Source organism: Caretta caretta, chromosome 8 (assembly GCF_965140235.1).
Source record: "Caretta caretta isolate rCarCar2 chromosome 8, rCarCar1.hap1, whole genome shotgun sequence".
In the NCBI taxonomy this organism is placed as follows: Eukaryota; Metazoa; Chordata; order Testudines; family Cheloniidae; genus Caretta; species Caretta caretta.
The window spans coordinates 17711255-17725387 of NC_134213.1; the positions used below are offsets into that span (position 1 = coordinate 17711255).

Sequence of the window (14133 nt, forward strand, 5' to 3'; positions counted from 1 at the left end):
GGCCTAGAATGGCAGCGAAGGACAGCCAGAGCTCAAGCTCAGTGATGCAATGAAAATTTGGGGATACGCAGTAGCACAGTTGGCATGTTAAAATTTTCAGTACTATGCAGGCCCTGTGCAACACTTTGTAAAAATAGCACAGCTGATACGGTTACTAAGGATCATAAAAACACTGAGAAAAATGGTTTAAAGGGACATTATAAATAAAAGAATCCCCTGGGAGCTTGGAAATAAAAACTGGGGCGGGGTGGGAAGCATTGGGTGTGAGAGAGAATTTTGTGTTTGTGAAGAGAAGCAGACTGACAGCCCTTGGAGATTCAAGTTCCCTATTCACACTGATGATACAGCCCAATAGCTGCAGCCTGTGTGTGACATACACAGGCTCTGTGTGACATACTGTTGCCCTCTAGTGGAGGCTGACCTACATATTGAGGTTGATTATCCTTCTACTGCCCTCGTTAATCGCACTGGGTCTTTTAGCTCAGGCAATAGAGGCTCATAATTTTAGATCTAGAGGTTGTCCTTGGTTTGTTCCCACCTAAGGTCATAGTGCAACACACGCTTCCTCCATTCTTGCCTTCCCAAGGTACCTCGACCTCGAGCAAAAGGGATGTATTTTTTGAATGGAAAAGATAGAAGCCATGTCAGTATTTTCATAACCCTGCAACAGATGACTTGTGAGTAAAAAACACTTAAAGCATTTAGAAGGTGTTAATGAATTAACTTATTAAATGACATGTGCAGCCTGAAGCATAGCCAAAAAAATCAGAAACAATTCACTACACCAGATAGACCTATAGGACCGGTATTCCAGACGTGCTAAACACATGCTACTCTCATTGACTTCAGTGTCAGCTGAAGGGGAATACAATAGGTTAGAAACATGCTCTGCTTATGAGATTCTCTCTTTGGTGAGAGAGCGCACATGAAGCTCTCGAACTATTTAAAGGATCCTCTGGAGTTATGGATGCTGCTTGAAATGACGTAAAAATTCACCTGGTACAGAGGACCCACACAACCCTGCGTACCTCACCAATTTCACATGGCAAGCTGCATTCAGAGTCATGTAAAACCTGTGATGTAATATAAGCTATCTTCAGAAATTCTCTCTTCCACCACAGGAGAAAATGTACAGAAAGTGCTGCAACAATGGTGTTACGTCTTTTGCTCTTCACACAAACGTGAACATGAAAGAACCACATGGGAACACCAGCGTTCCAAATAATCCCCATGTAAGTAAATACAACATGCAAGTCCTAACTGCATCTGCATACTACTGCTCTGGCATCGTTCTGGTCCCCTCTGAAACAAAGAAGACAGTAAGGTCCACTTGAGGGCTCAAACTATTGAAAGGGATACCACCCAATTCCAGTGCACTACAAATAGCTAGTGGAGGGTGGGGGAAAGAGAGGAGAGGAACATCTGCTGATTGTGATGATGACACTGCTTCCCATTTTCGTCACAGTGATATTATAAAGGTTTATGACATAATTCTGAGATATTTTATGCAAGATAGGTCATGTGAGGTGTCATGGGAAAGATTATGATTTACTGAATATGACTATCCTATTTGTATGCATGTGTCATTTTTGTATCTGAAGTTAGGAATACTGACTATATATCTGTATTACTCATGTGATTACACCTGGGGAATGCCCACTAGGCAAAAGGCTCCCAGTCTAGATGGCTGCCTGGGAAGGGCCCATTCAGGTTAATGAGCCACTGGGAGAAAACAGTAGGCCTTAGAAGAAGTTTATCCCCACTGGAGGGGGGGAGCATTCCGAAGGACGCTACAAACAGCCTCCGAGTTATGGCTGCTGTAATCCTACAGGGATATGTGATCAGGTCCCCTGGTGTTGGACTCCACCTTGGGATACCAGTGTTTTTCCACTTACTGGCATGGGAACCAAGCTTTGAGACAAAGGGTTCCTGCCATATGCAAAGGCTATTTAAGGCAGGGGAGTGACATCATCGTGGTTCTTCATAACCAAAGAGACTCTTGGAAACATCTAAGGAACAGAAATAGTGAACTGAGGGAAGTGCTGGACCCAGGCTAAAGGGATTTTTAGCCTATGAATGGAACACCTGCGGATTCCAACCTGTAAGCAAGTGCAGCTTGTCCCTTACGAATCTGCAGTCTGCTGGTATCATCACTTAGGGTGAGGATCGACTATTCATATCCAATCTCTTTAGTATTTTAAGTTTAGTATGCATGTTTTGTTTATTTGCTAGATAATCTGCTTTGATCTGTTTGCTATCCTTATAATCACTTAAAATCTCTTTTGTAGTTAATAAACTTATTTTGCTTTATTTAAAACCAGTGTGTGTGGAAGACATTGGGGCAAAAAGCTGTTGTATATTTCCTCTCCACATTAACAGAGGTGCAAATTTCATGAACTTACCCTGTACAGTTCCCTGTGCAGCACAAGATGGTATAATTTGGGGGTTACACTCCGGGGCGGGGTGCCTGAGTAGCTGGGAAGTTCCCCAGCTGAAGCCTCCCCATGCAAAGCTGATCACAGAATCTGTATGTAACTGCAGCTGGGTGTTTCCCTACCTGTATGTGTGCTGGTTAAAGTGCAGGCTGGAGCCTGGGAGAGGGCTTGGCAGGGTGGACACAGCAGTACAGTGTAAAGTGAGCCAGGCTGATGGGTCATGGGGGCTCAGTGGTACCCCACTTCCAGGTGGCACCCTGGGAGGAACCCATCACAGTGATATCTGAGTCTGAATGAAAAAAGAGTTTCTCGTTATGAATTTATGAGTTAGAAAGTTCTGACTGTTAACATAAGGAAGAGCTTTCTGAGATTCCCAAATGAGCAAACACAATAAATGAAATGTTATTGGACTTCTATCTATCCAAGACAGATACATTATTATGATGATTCCAGAGGAGAAAGCTTTATAATTAATGTATTGAACTTAACCATTGGAGAACTCACAGGGCAGAATTGTTTTACAGGATTACTACTTGATACTAGATCAGGACCTGGAATATTTAATACAATAATGATGCTTGTTATGCTACATTAATAAAAGCCTCTCCATATAACATAGTATGGTTCAACACTAATTATTTACAGGGAAGTTCTATTGAATTTAATAGAAAATTATATTCTAAGAAAATAGTTATCTTATCCATTTTTTGGACTGTAACAGTCTCAGGATTCTGCCTTCCCTGTAGGCAGTGGACTTGCACTCAATGCATGGAAGGTGTGGATATCTCCTCCACAAACAGAAAAGGATTTAGCATTCTTTTCAAAGGATTTAGACTCTAAAGTCACTTTTGAAAATGAGACTTAGGCTCCTGTGTCATTTAGGTGTGTTTGAAAATTTTAGCCTAAAAAACTAAGTTTTGCAGTGACCTCTAGGATCTGACCTGTAACATACTATTACTGATCTGCATAAAGATACTGTTAGGGCAAATAAACTTTTACATTTTATAAATTTGCCAGAATGTGATCTAATAATAAGGATAATCTGCATTAGTAAGAGTTCATTAATTTCTACATTTTAACCAATTTGTATACACTTTTACAAGTAGCTATACTAGTAAGGTAAACAATGTTCCAAAGAGAAACTGGAAGCACAACTTGGAGAACTTTGAACACTTCTGTCATTTAAAATAGAGTGGCAGTAGATGGGAAATAAAAATAGAGAATACTAATTTTAGAGGAATGATTTTACCTATGTTTTAGCCAAAGAGGTACTGCTGACACTTTAGTACCCAAGTAAAAAGAAAAGAGGTCTCTAATCCACAGATGCCTCAAATAATTGTCTCGGGGCTGCTGTATTGAAGTAAAGCAGAGGCGTGAGAATTTCTGTAGCATCTGATGCTTAATTGATGACGTATCCTAAGCCAAATTATGTACAGATTGGAAAATGAATGTCTAGCTCTTCTCTTAGTGTTGTGAAGAGTCCTGGCTATGTTTTAGGATTACTGACAGGGTGACACTTCTTAATTTCAGTTCAAAACATTATACCCATAAATAGGTCCACAAGTTACCATGGACACAAATTATTTATTTTTGTTGGTAATCCAGTCTACTCTAAATATTTATGTGACCCATTATATCTAACACCAGATTCTAATACTAATCCAACACACCGCAGTAAAATGTAACATTTTATGCTATTTTATGAACATTTTATTTTAACGGAGATGCTTTGCAGTCCCATGGACCATCATGAGATATCATGACAAGTATGGAATTATCACTCACCACCACTGCAGTCAAGTGAAACCTCCTATACAATCTTTAAAAGCAACGGCAACATTTGGTAGTGGGTTATTTCAGTTACTCAACAGCTCTATTCCAAGATCTTTCACTACCATGGTTACGCATGTTGCTTTGAAAGCCAGTAAGACATGAGGGGAGACTTATTTTTGTATACGATCTCATACCTGTCCACAGTAGCCTGAAACCATATATATCAAATGTAGACTACAGCCACTCTTGCGCTAACACAGGCCATGCCTTTGTTACCTTTTGAGATTGATAAAAACACCATAGGTCAATCCTGAAAATACCATCACAACTATTCCAGGGAATTGTCATTTGAGAAATCACCATTGTGCAAATAACCAAAATCCAATTCAGCTACAAGGTGACTAGTAGGGCACTTGCTATCTGCAGGTACCGTCTGCTGTAGCCCAGGTATTAGATACTGTAAGAGTTTGCAAAAAGGACTTGTCTGGAAATTATCATGACTGTCCTTCCTGCTGCAGTCACACCTTTTACTTCTTTTGGCCTTCCATGAGCATACTCCACAGTATTGTCAAGCAATGTGATTCAATTAGTCCTCGGTCCTCCCAACCCCATTTCTCATGCTTGCTAATTCTCTAGTCTGGAACAGCAGATGCCTCCCTATCAAACTTCCAGTGCAGAGTGCTGACATTTGGAGATAAATAGAAAAGCACTAGACAGGCAGCTAATTCTCATCTCAACCTGCTCAGAATTTCGATTACAATTTGCTTTTAAGATGTCTATCCTCAGTGTTAGTAGGGAGATATGTCAGACATGAAGTGCTGCTAATAAAAAGACAACATCACACTTTGCATGTCAAACAATAGTGTAGATAGGTTCAGAAAATTCACAGCACATGTAAAATCCTATTAACTCCACCAGCATTTGAAGCCCCATTTTAAAGCTGTAGCAAAAACTCATTCTCCAAACTGATTATGACACTGGAGAACACTATTATCCCTAGGGGTCTGAAGATTCTATTTACTTGAGCTCAACGACCCCTTAGGCCAAAATTCAGTAAACTTTGTGGCAGGCATAATAATTAGACATGCAAGAGTAGGTACCCTTCTTCTCCTAACCTCACAGGCTTCCTCCACTCACCCTGGATGAAATTCATTTCATACCAACAAGCCCAGCTAATGAGGCTTGTATGCATAAAGGTCCTGATCCTGCACTTAAGTACGTTCTTAACTCTAAGCACACAAATAGCCCCAAGGGAGTATGCATGTGCTTAAATTAACCACATGCTGGTGAGTTTTGCTGGATCGGGGCAAAATTTACCAGGAATGGAGAGTTAGCAAAGTTTATCTGCTTTCAAGCTAGGATCAAGTCTGAAGCACAACACCCTGTTACTACGCGGTCGCTGCTCGAGCCTGTGGGCGGGAATAGTGTTTTTATTTAGATTATGGTAGTATCAAAAGACATGACAGGGGACCAGGGCCCCCGGCACTGTATATATGCAGGGCCGGCTCCAGGCACCAGCTTTCCAAGCAGGTGCTTGGGGCGGCATTTAGTATGGGGCGGCAGTCCGTGTCCCGCGGTGGCAATTCCGCAGCAGCTCCGCCGCCCTTCCCGCCGCTGCAGCTTTCGGGCAGCAGCTCTGCCGCCGTTGCGGTGGCGGCAATTCAGCGGCAACTGCTTGAGGTGGCAAAATTGGTACAGCCGCCCCTGTATATATGCCTATATTGCAACAAAGGCCAGACAGCTACAAGAGAGTGGTGGAAGGCAGGAACTGTATATCAGCCCTAGAATGGTAAAGGCCTTTTCTTTCTGAGCTGAAAAAGAGGTTACCTCAGGTCACTTAGGGACACCTGAATTCAATTAAGAGCTGCCTGTGACCTTTTAAATCCCCTCTTCTGGTGGGGAGAGGGAGAGAAGCTGCAGCAAGTGGCTGCAGGGAGAAAACGCTTCTCCTGAGTGGAAGGCTGCTTTCCTCCCTGCAGGGGAAGCAACCAAGCTAGTTGCCTGTTTGGGGAAGGACTGGCATCGGAACCCAGCATAACAAGGGAAAGTTATTCCTTTTTTGTGTGTTATGAATTGGTTTCTTTGGTGCGGCTGAAGAGTGCTGCTTGGGCCGACCCCAAGGCCCAACTTGTAAAACGTCAGAAAAGAAATCCAAGCGAGAAATAAAAACTCTCCGGAGTGGGACTGATTTACTCCAGGCCCCCCACACTGCCAGTGGGGGAAAACACTGAGCCCAGCTAGGCAAAGGAGGTACCTTGCCGCAATGTACAATAAGACAGTCCCCTGTCCCGAAGAGTTCATAATCCATATTAGCCATAGTCCCCTTCTTATCACGTGTGCGCATTGGAAGGGCCATGGGAGCTGGGCAACGTTTTTTTAAAAATGTGTAGGAGTGAATTTAACATTTAGCAGCAAAAAGTGCTGGACTGGCAGCACTCCACTAAGCCCTCTCCTTAGCCAGCCGGCAGGAACAGAATGAGCAGCGGGAGTGCAAGTTTCCTCAGGATGCTGAGCTAAGTAGTTTGTCTTGGCAATGACGCTGAGTGACTAACTTTAAGAGTACGAGGATAATTCACTCACCAATTCATTCAGACCTTGGCCTCTCTACTGAGCCTGCCAACCAGGTTTCCGGTTATCATCCACTGTGGTGCTTCTCTGCAATGTGGACACTTGCCCAGTGGGAGCTAGGCAAAGACCCTACAATAAACAATCCAGATTAACAGATTTAACATCATAAAAAGCTTTTCATGCTGAAGAATGAATGAATGTATGTATCTTAAGACAACATGATCTGTCTCAGTACGTTTGCATTTCCAGTATCCCAGGAAAATAACAACTGAGTTAGAATTTGCAGAAAGCCTAACAGAATAAATATCTAGGGCCAGATTTTCGAAGAATGTATGTGCCAAATTTTATGCACCTACATCTTTGTGAGCAATTACTGCAACCGCAGGAGAAAATGACCCACAATGACAGTTTATGCACACAAAGAACATCAAGTAATTGTGATAAAAGTTAGACCATACAGTCGTGCCCTAAATTTTTTGAAAACGTGAGCCCCTAGAATTATTGTATTTATTTTGAAGTGTATGATCAAGCCTTTATACACAGCATTCTGGGCCTAACTAATGTTACCAACAATTTAAGCTATTCCCACCTCAACCCAGCAGCAAAGAAAATACTGTATTCCAATCAAGGCTGGATTAAGCAGGGGCTTTAGGGGCTGCAGCCCAGAGCCTCAGGCTAAGAGAGGCCCCCCACCATCCTGAGGGCCGGATGCAGCCCGCTGCTTTTTTTCCATCTGGCTCGTGGCAAGTCTCCGCACCGTGGGCCAGACACCAGTCCCCGAGCCTTGGCACACACACTCCCCCACCCCCCAGGCCTGGAGCTGTGAGCACCAGCTCGCCAATGTCCCCTTGTGGCCCCTAGGTGAGGGGTGTTCAGGGAATCTCTGCGCACTGCCCCTGCCCCCAGCACCAGCTCCACAGCTCCCATTGGCTGGGTATTGTGGCCAATGGGAGCTGCAGGGGCAGGGCCTGTGGGCATGGGCAGCATGTACTGCGCCTAGGGGCCAGACATGCCGGCCACCTCGGGTAGCAGAGCAGCACGGAGCCAGGACAGGCAGGGATCTTGCCTTAGCCTTGCTGCACCGCAGACCAGGAGCCACTCAAGATAAGCACCTCCCAGCCAGAGCCTGCACCCCCTCCCAAACCCCAATCCCCTTCCCCAGCCCTGAGCCCACTCCCCCATTCCAAACCCCCAGGGGCTCCACAAAATCTAATAACCCTGGGCCCACAGGAGAGTTAATCCAGCCCAGATCCCCATACATTACAGCTCAGCTACAGGGTCACGTTAAGAAAATTAATGGGGAAAAAAAAAAACACACACATCTTGCACCACCTGTGAAAAGCCACCCACATGGGGCTCTGGCAGGTTGTGAAAAGGAGCCTGTTGCAAGAACATCCTGCCACTAGCCCTGGTGAATTTACCCTTAAGGGCTGTCAGCAAGATCATCAAGTCTGTGATGGATGCACCCACGGGGGAACGTAGGTTAGAGGGAGTCTGAGGCAGTACTATAGAATCAATCTCAGGAATTAGCAATACATTTGATAGTCCAGTTTGTGTGTGTGTGGAGGTAGATAGATTAGATAGGGCACAGAAGATATAAAACTCCATCAGTTATAATATACCATATCTCCTAAGTGCAGTCTGCTTGCCCGCAATAACCTCTCCTGAAACTCCAGCAATGGCTTATTGTGGCAGAATTGTGATGGGCTGGAGGAGGCTCTTAAGAGTTCTCAAAAGCCCACAGCTATAATTCTGCTACCAAAGGTTGGAGTGATTTCCCAGCCACAGGTGGAGTTCACTGCCTCTCTGGAGACCTATCTGACAGAATTCCTGAGATTCAGCATATATTTCAGAAGAGCATATTGTTTCCCTTTCGCATGGATCAGATTGCACCAAAGACACGTATTTGCAAGAGATTTCCCAAGGAGGTACACACAGATCCACCTTCACAAGTTCTCATCCCCACACACTACTTGAAATTATGCTCATTGAACACTGTGCTGTAATATTATCTTGGATATTTTTCAGGAACATTTGTAGCAAATACTGCCCAGAATGAGCTTCTGCCTCGTGGCATTCCCTCTTCCTTTAGTTATGATGAGAACGTGCTTTGTTTACATGTAAAACAAATAAGATTCCCCCCCCCATCTCTCTGCAGGACATGCACCCCTGAGATACTGGCTTATCATGGGCTAAGTGAGAATCCTTTTATGGAAGCCCTTGTTAAAATATTGGCAGCGTGTCACTGTGTCAGAGAAAGTTCTGAAGATGTAAAAGCCAGCAGTAAATATCTTGAACTTCTCTGTAATCCTGAATTCCTCACTGGTTCCCTGAATATTTCCATCCCATGAGCTGGAAGCATTTTCTGGCCACTTTATTTATGTACCATATGCCTTGCACTGATTATATTGGATAAAGTATGAAATTATAATGATCAGTATTTATGAACACTGTGGGCATTCCTCCCCTCTCCCTACACAGAGGGTAACAGATTTCCACCAGTGCATTCATGCCATTTCTCAGGTGCCATAAAACATACTTCTTCAGTCCATAATGGTGTTTTATATTGAATGTTGTATATCAGATCCGTATAGACTGGCACCTTAATCCATCTTGGCTGTTCTGAACACGATGTACCACCTTTTCATGAGCATCGTGGTTCTGTTGTGGCATGGGATTTTCTTTTTAAATGTTAGAGAAGTGCACACAACAAACAGAAACATGTCCTTGAAAATCCAACTTCTTTCCACACAGAGTAGGTTGCATTCTCTGAGTTCTTGCGTGAAACCTTCCCCTAATGAAATGATTGTCACTCTAATATCCTGGTTTAGTGACATGATCTCAGGAGCCCTCTAGTCACCTGAAACAAATTTTAATTCTAACTTCAGCTAATGTAATTTTATTGTCCCCCTAAGTATCTTAAATATTATTTTATTTCCATGATAAATCCAAAAAATCTGCAAAGATTATTTTTGTAAAAGGCATTCAAAGCCATCTGCAATGGTTCCTCATTAATTCAGATCTCACCACCATATGAAAGCCCAAGACATCAATGAATAACTGCAGCACCCGGCTGTTAAAGAACAGAAGCAAATCCACATCTGTGCTGCTTGTACAAGGCAAACATCGTTAGGACAAAAACAAAATGATTTTTCTGTGGGGTACTTTCAAGTAGAGGTTGAGGCATAAGGGTCCCTGCACCAGTTAATGAAGTGATTACTTCAATTTGTGCATTACTAGCCGATGCTCTGCATATTCTCTGTGTGTATATAAAGTCTGCTGCAGTTTCCACAGTATACATCTGATGAAGTGAGCTGTAGCTCACGAAAGCTCATGCTCAAATAAATTGGTTAGTCTCTAAGGTGCCACAAGTACTCCTTTTCTTTTTGCGAATACAGACTAACACGGCTGTTCCTCTGAAACCTGTTTTGTGTGGTTTGACGAAAAGGCTGCTAACTGAAGTGGTAGAGGACAGGTGTTGTCATCTCTGCTGATGGGAGCCTATTGACCTTACAGTTTGTTGCGGGGATGCCAGATGATCCAGGAGAAAGTCAGAATAACTAATCACAAGTTAAAGAATAAACAGTGTGTAGAGCATGGGCACAGCGGAATCCAGAAGGTGTACTAGGAATTAGGGGTCTGATTCAATGCCTACTGACGTCAGTGAAAGACTCCTATTCACTTCAGTGGATCTGGGATCAGGACCTAGAGGCATATATCACACAAGTTGCATTTCCAGTGTTTCCCCCCCCCACACACACACACACTGCTCATCCCTGTGGCAAAGGAGCCCCACTAGCCTTTGGAGAACCCTAAGCTTGCAATCTCAGTAGCTGGTGTGGTGGTTTCTTGAGTCTGAATGTACACATTATGCATATGGGGTGGGGGAGCAGCTGAAATGAAAGATCACTGATCAAAATGACCGTCTTTTGCTGGATCCGCATGTGTCATCTGCTGCAGCATGTACATTCCATAAGTCAACAAAGGCAACATTGGACTCCTGAACACATTACAAAAATAAAAAATGTGGGACACCACCCCAGTCAAAGAAAATGACTGAGTGGAAAATGCCTACATGATCCTAGCACAGGGATCTTGTAGTCCAGAGGATGCGGGAAAAGGGACCTTCCTCACTAGGATGACCAGATATTCCAATTTTATAGGGACAGTCCTGATATGTGAGGCTTTGTCTTATACAGGTGCCTATTATGTCCCCCCACCCCCGCCCCGCCGCCATCTTGATTTTTCACCCTTGCTATCTGGTCACCCTATTCCCCACCCACTGAGGCCTGTAAAAAGGTAATCAGTAATATAGGACCTGGACATATGTGCATCCATCTATCATAATACCTGAAATCTGAGGGATTATCCCCAGTGATAACCTTGAGAGGACAGGAGGCAGGGCCTGGAATATTCTCCCTTAGACACACCGGAGTTGAGGCCTGACGGATCTCAAACAAAAGTCTGACATATTGAATCCCACTGATTTCATTTGTAGCAGGGGAAGCTCAACACCTAGCAGGAGGCACCCAGCATCTTGCAGGATCAGGCCACTTTTTTGTGCTCCCTGCAGAGCAAGGCATTACTGATTTATTTTAATGTTGCACACGTGGCCTGAGTGTGTCATTTGTATTATTTATTGAATGTGGCCACATGATTGCAGAAAACAAAAATTCATCACCGAGGAAACGAATGTTACTGTGCATTTCTTCAGATGCAAAGCTGTAAGGAAGAACATCCCAGTATGAAAGCAAGAATGAAGGTTATTTGCGGACAACTGTTAATATAGCAACGGCAGTCTAACTGACAAGGGAGAACCCTCTCTTCTCTCTCTAAAGTGAAGCATGGTCCATTCCATTAGGAGTAAAATAAGAACCCTGCTTTACCCAACGCTTCAGCTGAAGCTGGTCTTTTTGGTTCAAACAGTATGATTAACTTTTAAACCATTACTGAGGCACTGTAGAAGAGTGAATCATGAATCAGCCTTCTGGCCAGCTCACCTTAAAGCCTTACCCCTTCCGAGATATCAGTATCTAAAACACACAGTGCCTCATGCAATTCTAATTCTCAACACATCGTCTTCCACTCATTCTGGGCTCCTCTGCAGTCCTACTGATCTATCAGCATAGTGGGCTCCCAGGCTCTTCCCTAACATCCCCCCAGCAAAATGCAGAAACCAGACAAACCAAATGCAACTAAAGCAGACTCCACCCATCTGAGCTTTCAGTCCCACTGGGTTCCCTGTTGTAGAACACCCACCCCGAGGACTACTTCTCTGGAGTCTAGTCCTTTTCTCAGGGCCTACCATGGAGTCTAGCCCCACTCCTAGAGCTTCCCCATGCTTCCTTTCTCAGAGTAAGGCACTGTAACCATCTCCTTCCTGGGCCATTTTCGTGGACCTTCCTAGTGGCTTTTACTTCCTTCCTTTATGAAGAAGGCTACTCCTCCCCAGCTGGGGCTGATAACGAATCAAGCCTGACATGCCTTCCAAATGCTGCAAGGTGGGCTAATAGAGTTCTCAAATGCCTCTTAATCCTTTGTTCACCTATGGGGGGTTACATCTCTTCACAGGTCCTAATCCTGCAAAGACTTATTCACACGTTTAACTTTAAATACAAGTAGTCCCATTGAAGCCTGTCAGTTTCAACCTCATTTCATTCTACAGGACAGTTCCTTGCGATTTGTTTCAACTTTCCTTTTTAAACTTTTAATCAACTCTTTTCCCTACATTTCCATAGCTTTCTCTTTGACTGTGCCTGATTTAAGCATCTCTTCACTTAGTAAGGTTTAATCATTAGACAGATTATTTTAAATCATATTCACCTATATGTAACCACAATTTTGAAATATACTAGTCGGAAACAATCATGTTAATTAAGGTCTTTCTGGTCTGTAAAAAGAAGAGAACATATTTACCTAGGAGAAGCCAATTAGAATATTTTCATTCCACTTACTTATACAATACAGTTTGTGAAATGAATGAGCAGTCTGTTGCTGATTACACCTGATTCATAAATAAATATGGCTTGGGGACTACTGAGAGTAGCTTTGTCTATTGCCACTTTGCACTCATGATCTGCACATCAATCTGAGTCATGCCCTTAGCTAGTGGTCCAACTTCATCCTTTCTGTTGCTCCAATGAATATTATGGATTTACGCTAGGGATGATTTAGGTCCATTGTGTCTACGCACCTAGTAGAGTCTGCAATATCCTTGACTTCTGACCTGGATGGTGAAAACAGTTACAAAACCTTATTAGATCATTCACCCTAGACAGTGCATGATTGTTCCCTACAGTATATTCTGCCGCCCAAATCAGTTCTAATTGACTAAGAATGGGATTTTCAAAGGGGCCTAGGTGAGTTAAGACCTATAAGTATATTTTAAGGTATGCAGATATTGCTTCACTCAACGTATCAAGGCCCAAGCCACTTAAATGGCTAACTCCCATTTCCAAAGGTGACATAGGCATTAGGAGCCTAAGTCTTATTGAAAATCAGTAAGTGCCTAACCTGTGAAAATGGGACTTAGGCTTTACAGGACTGAATGGAGAAATATCTAAATACCGTTAATAATCTGGGACTACCTGCCCAACTGTCATGTAGTCTGGGTTCCTATCACCCTTAGGCTCCTTTGAAAATCCCGTCCTCGAGCAGTAAGGCTTTCATTATTTCACTGGGGACCATTCAGCAGTCCAATCAGTCTTGGCATTAGGAAAGTTTCTGGAGAATCAGCTGAAAGATTGCCTCTCTTAATTTCATCCCATTACTCCTAACTAGACACCTGTTGCAATCCTAAACATTTTTCTCCATTCTTGGCATTTACATCCTTCAAATACTAGTAGCTGGTTATCAAATCCCCACTTAGTCCTTGTTTATACATATTTTGTTCTTCTAATCTCTCCTCCGATGTAAATGCCTCAAGCTCCTTAATTATTTTCATTCCACTTCTCTGACTTCACTGCAATACATAGCTTCTGGTATTTAGGTATGCTTGACAAGAATGCTTGTAAATCAGTGGAATAGGCTAGGGATGGAGCTGGCTGTATATGCAAAAGCATCACATTATAGACTAAGGAGACAGTAATCCCTCTTCAAAAGACACTGGTGAGACTGCACCCAAACCTGCATTCAGTTCTCTGTATTTAAATACCAGAAATCTGTAGGCAACTGAATGACTTCAGCAGAGTTACACCAGGGATGGGTTTTCTTCCATTGTTTTTCTTTGACAACATACTACACTGAGAACTCATGGTTAATTGGCTGTGCACTGCCATCCAAGGTCTCTTCTCCACTATCATCCCCTACATCTCTTATAGCATTGCTGCTTTCCAAAGACTAGATTCTATTCCATGCA

General features: G+C 43.3%; 1 long non-coding RNA gene across 1 annotated transcript in view; it reads right to left on the bottom strand.

Moving 5' to 3' along the window:
* Positions 1–2563: 2563 nt before the first annotated feature.
* LOC142073074 (uncharacterized) overlaps positions 2564–14133 on the bottom strand; it is a 184620-nt gene continuing 173050 nt past the window's right edge. The window contains exons 3-4 of the long non-coding RNA XR_012669762.1: positions 6789–6905; positions 2564–2724 (exon numbers count right to left, since the gene is read on the bottom strand). This is a non-coding gene — a long non-coding RNA (uncharacterized LOC142073074). The remainder of the gene's footprint in view (positions 2725–6788; positions 6906–14133) is intronic.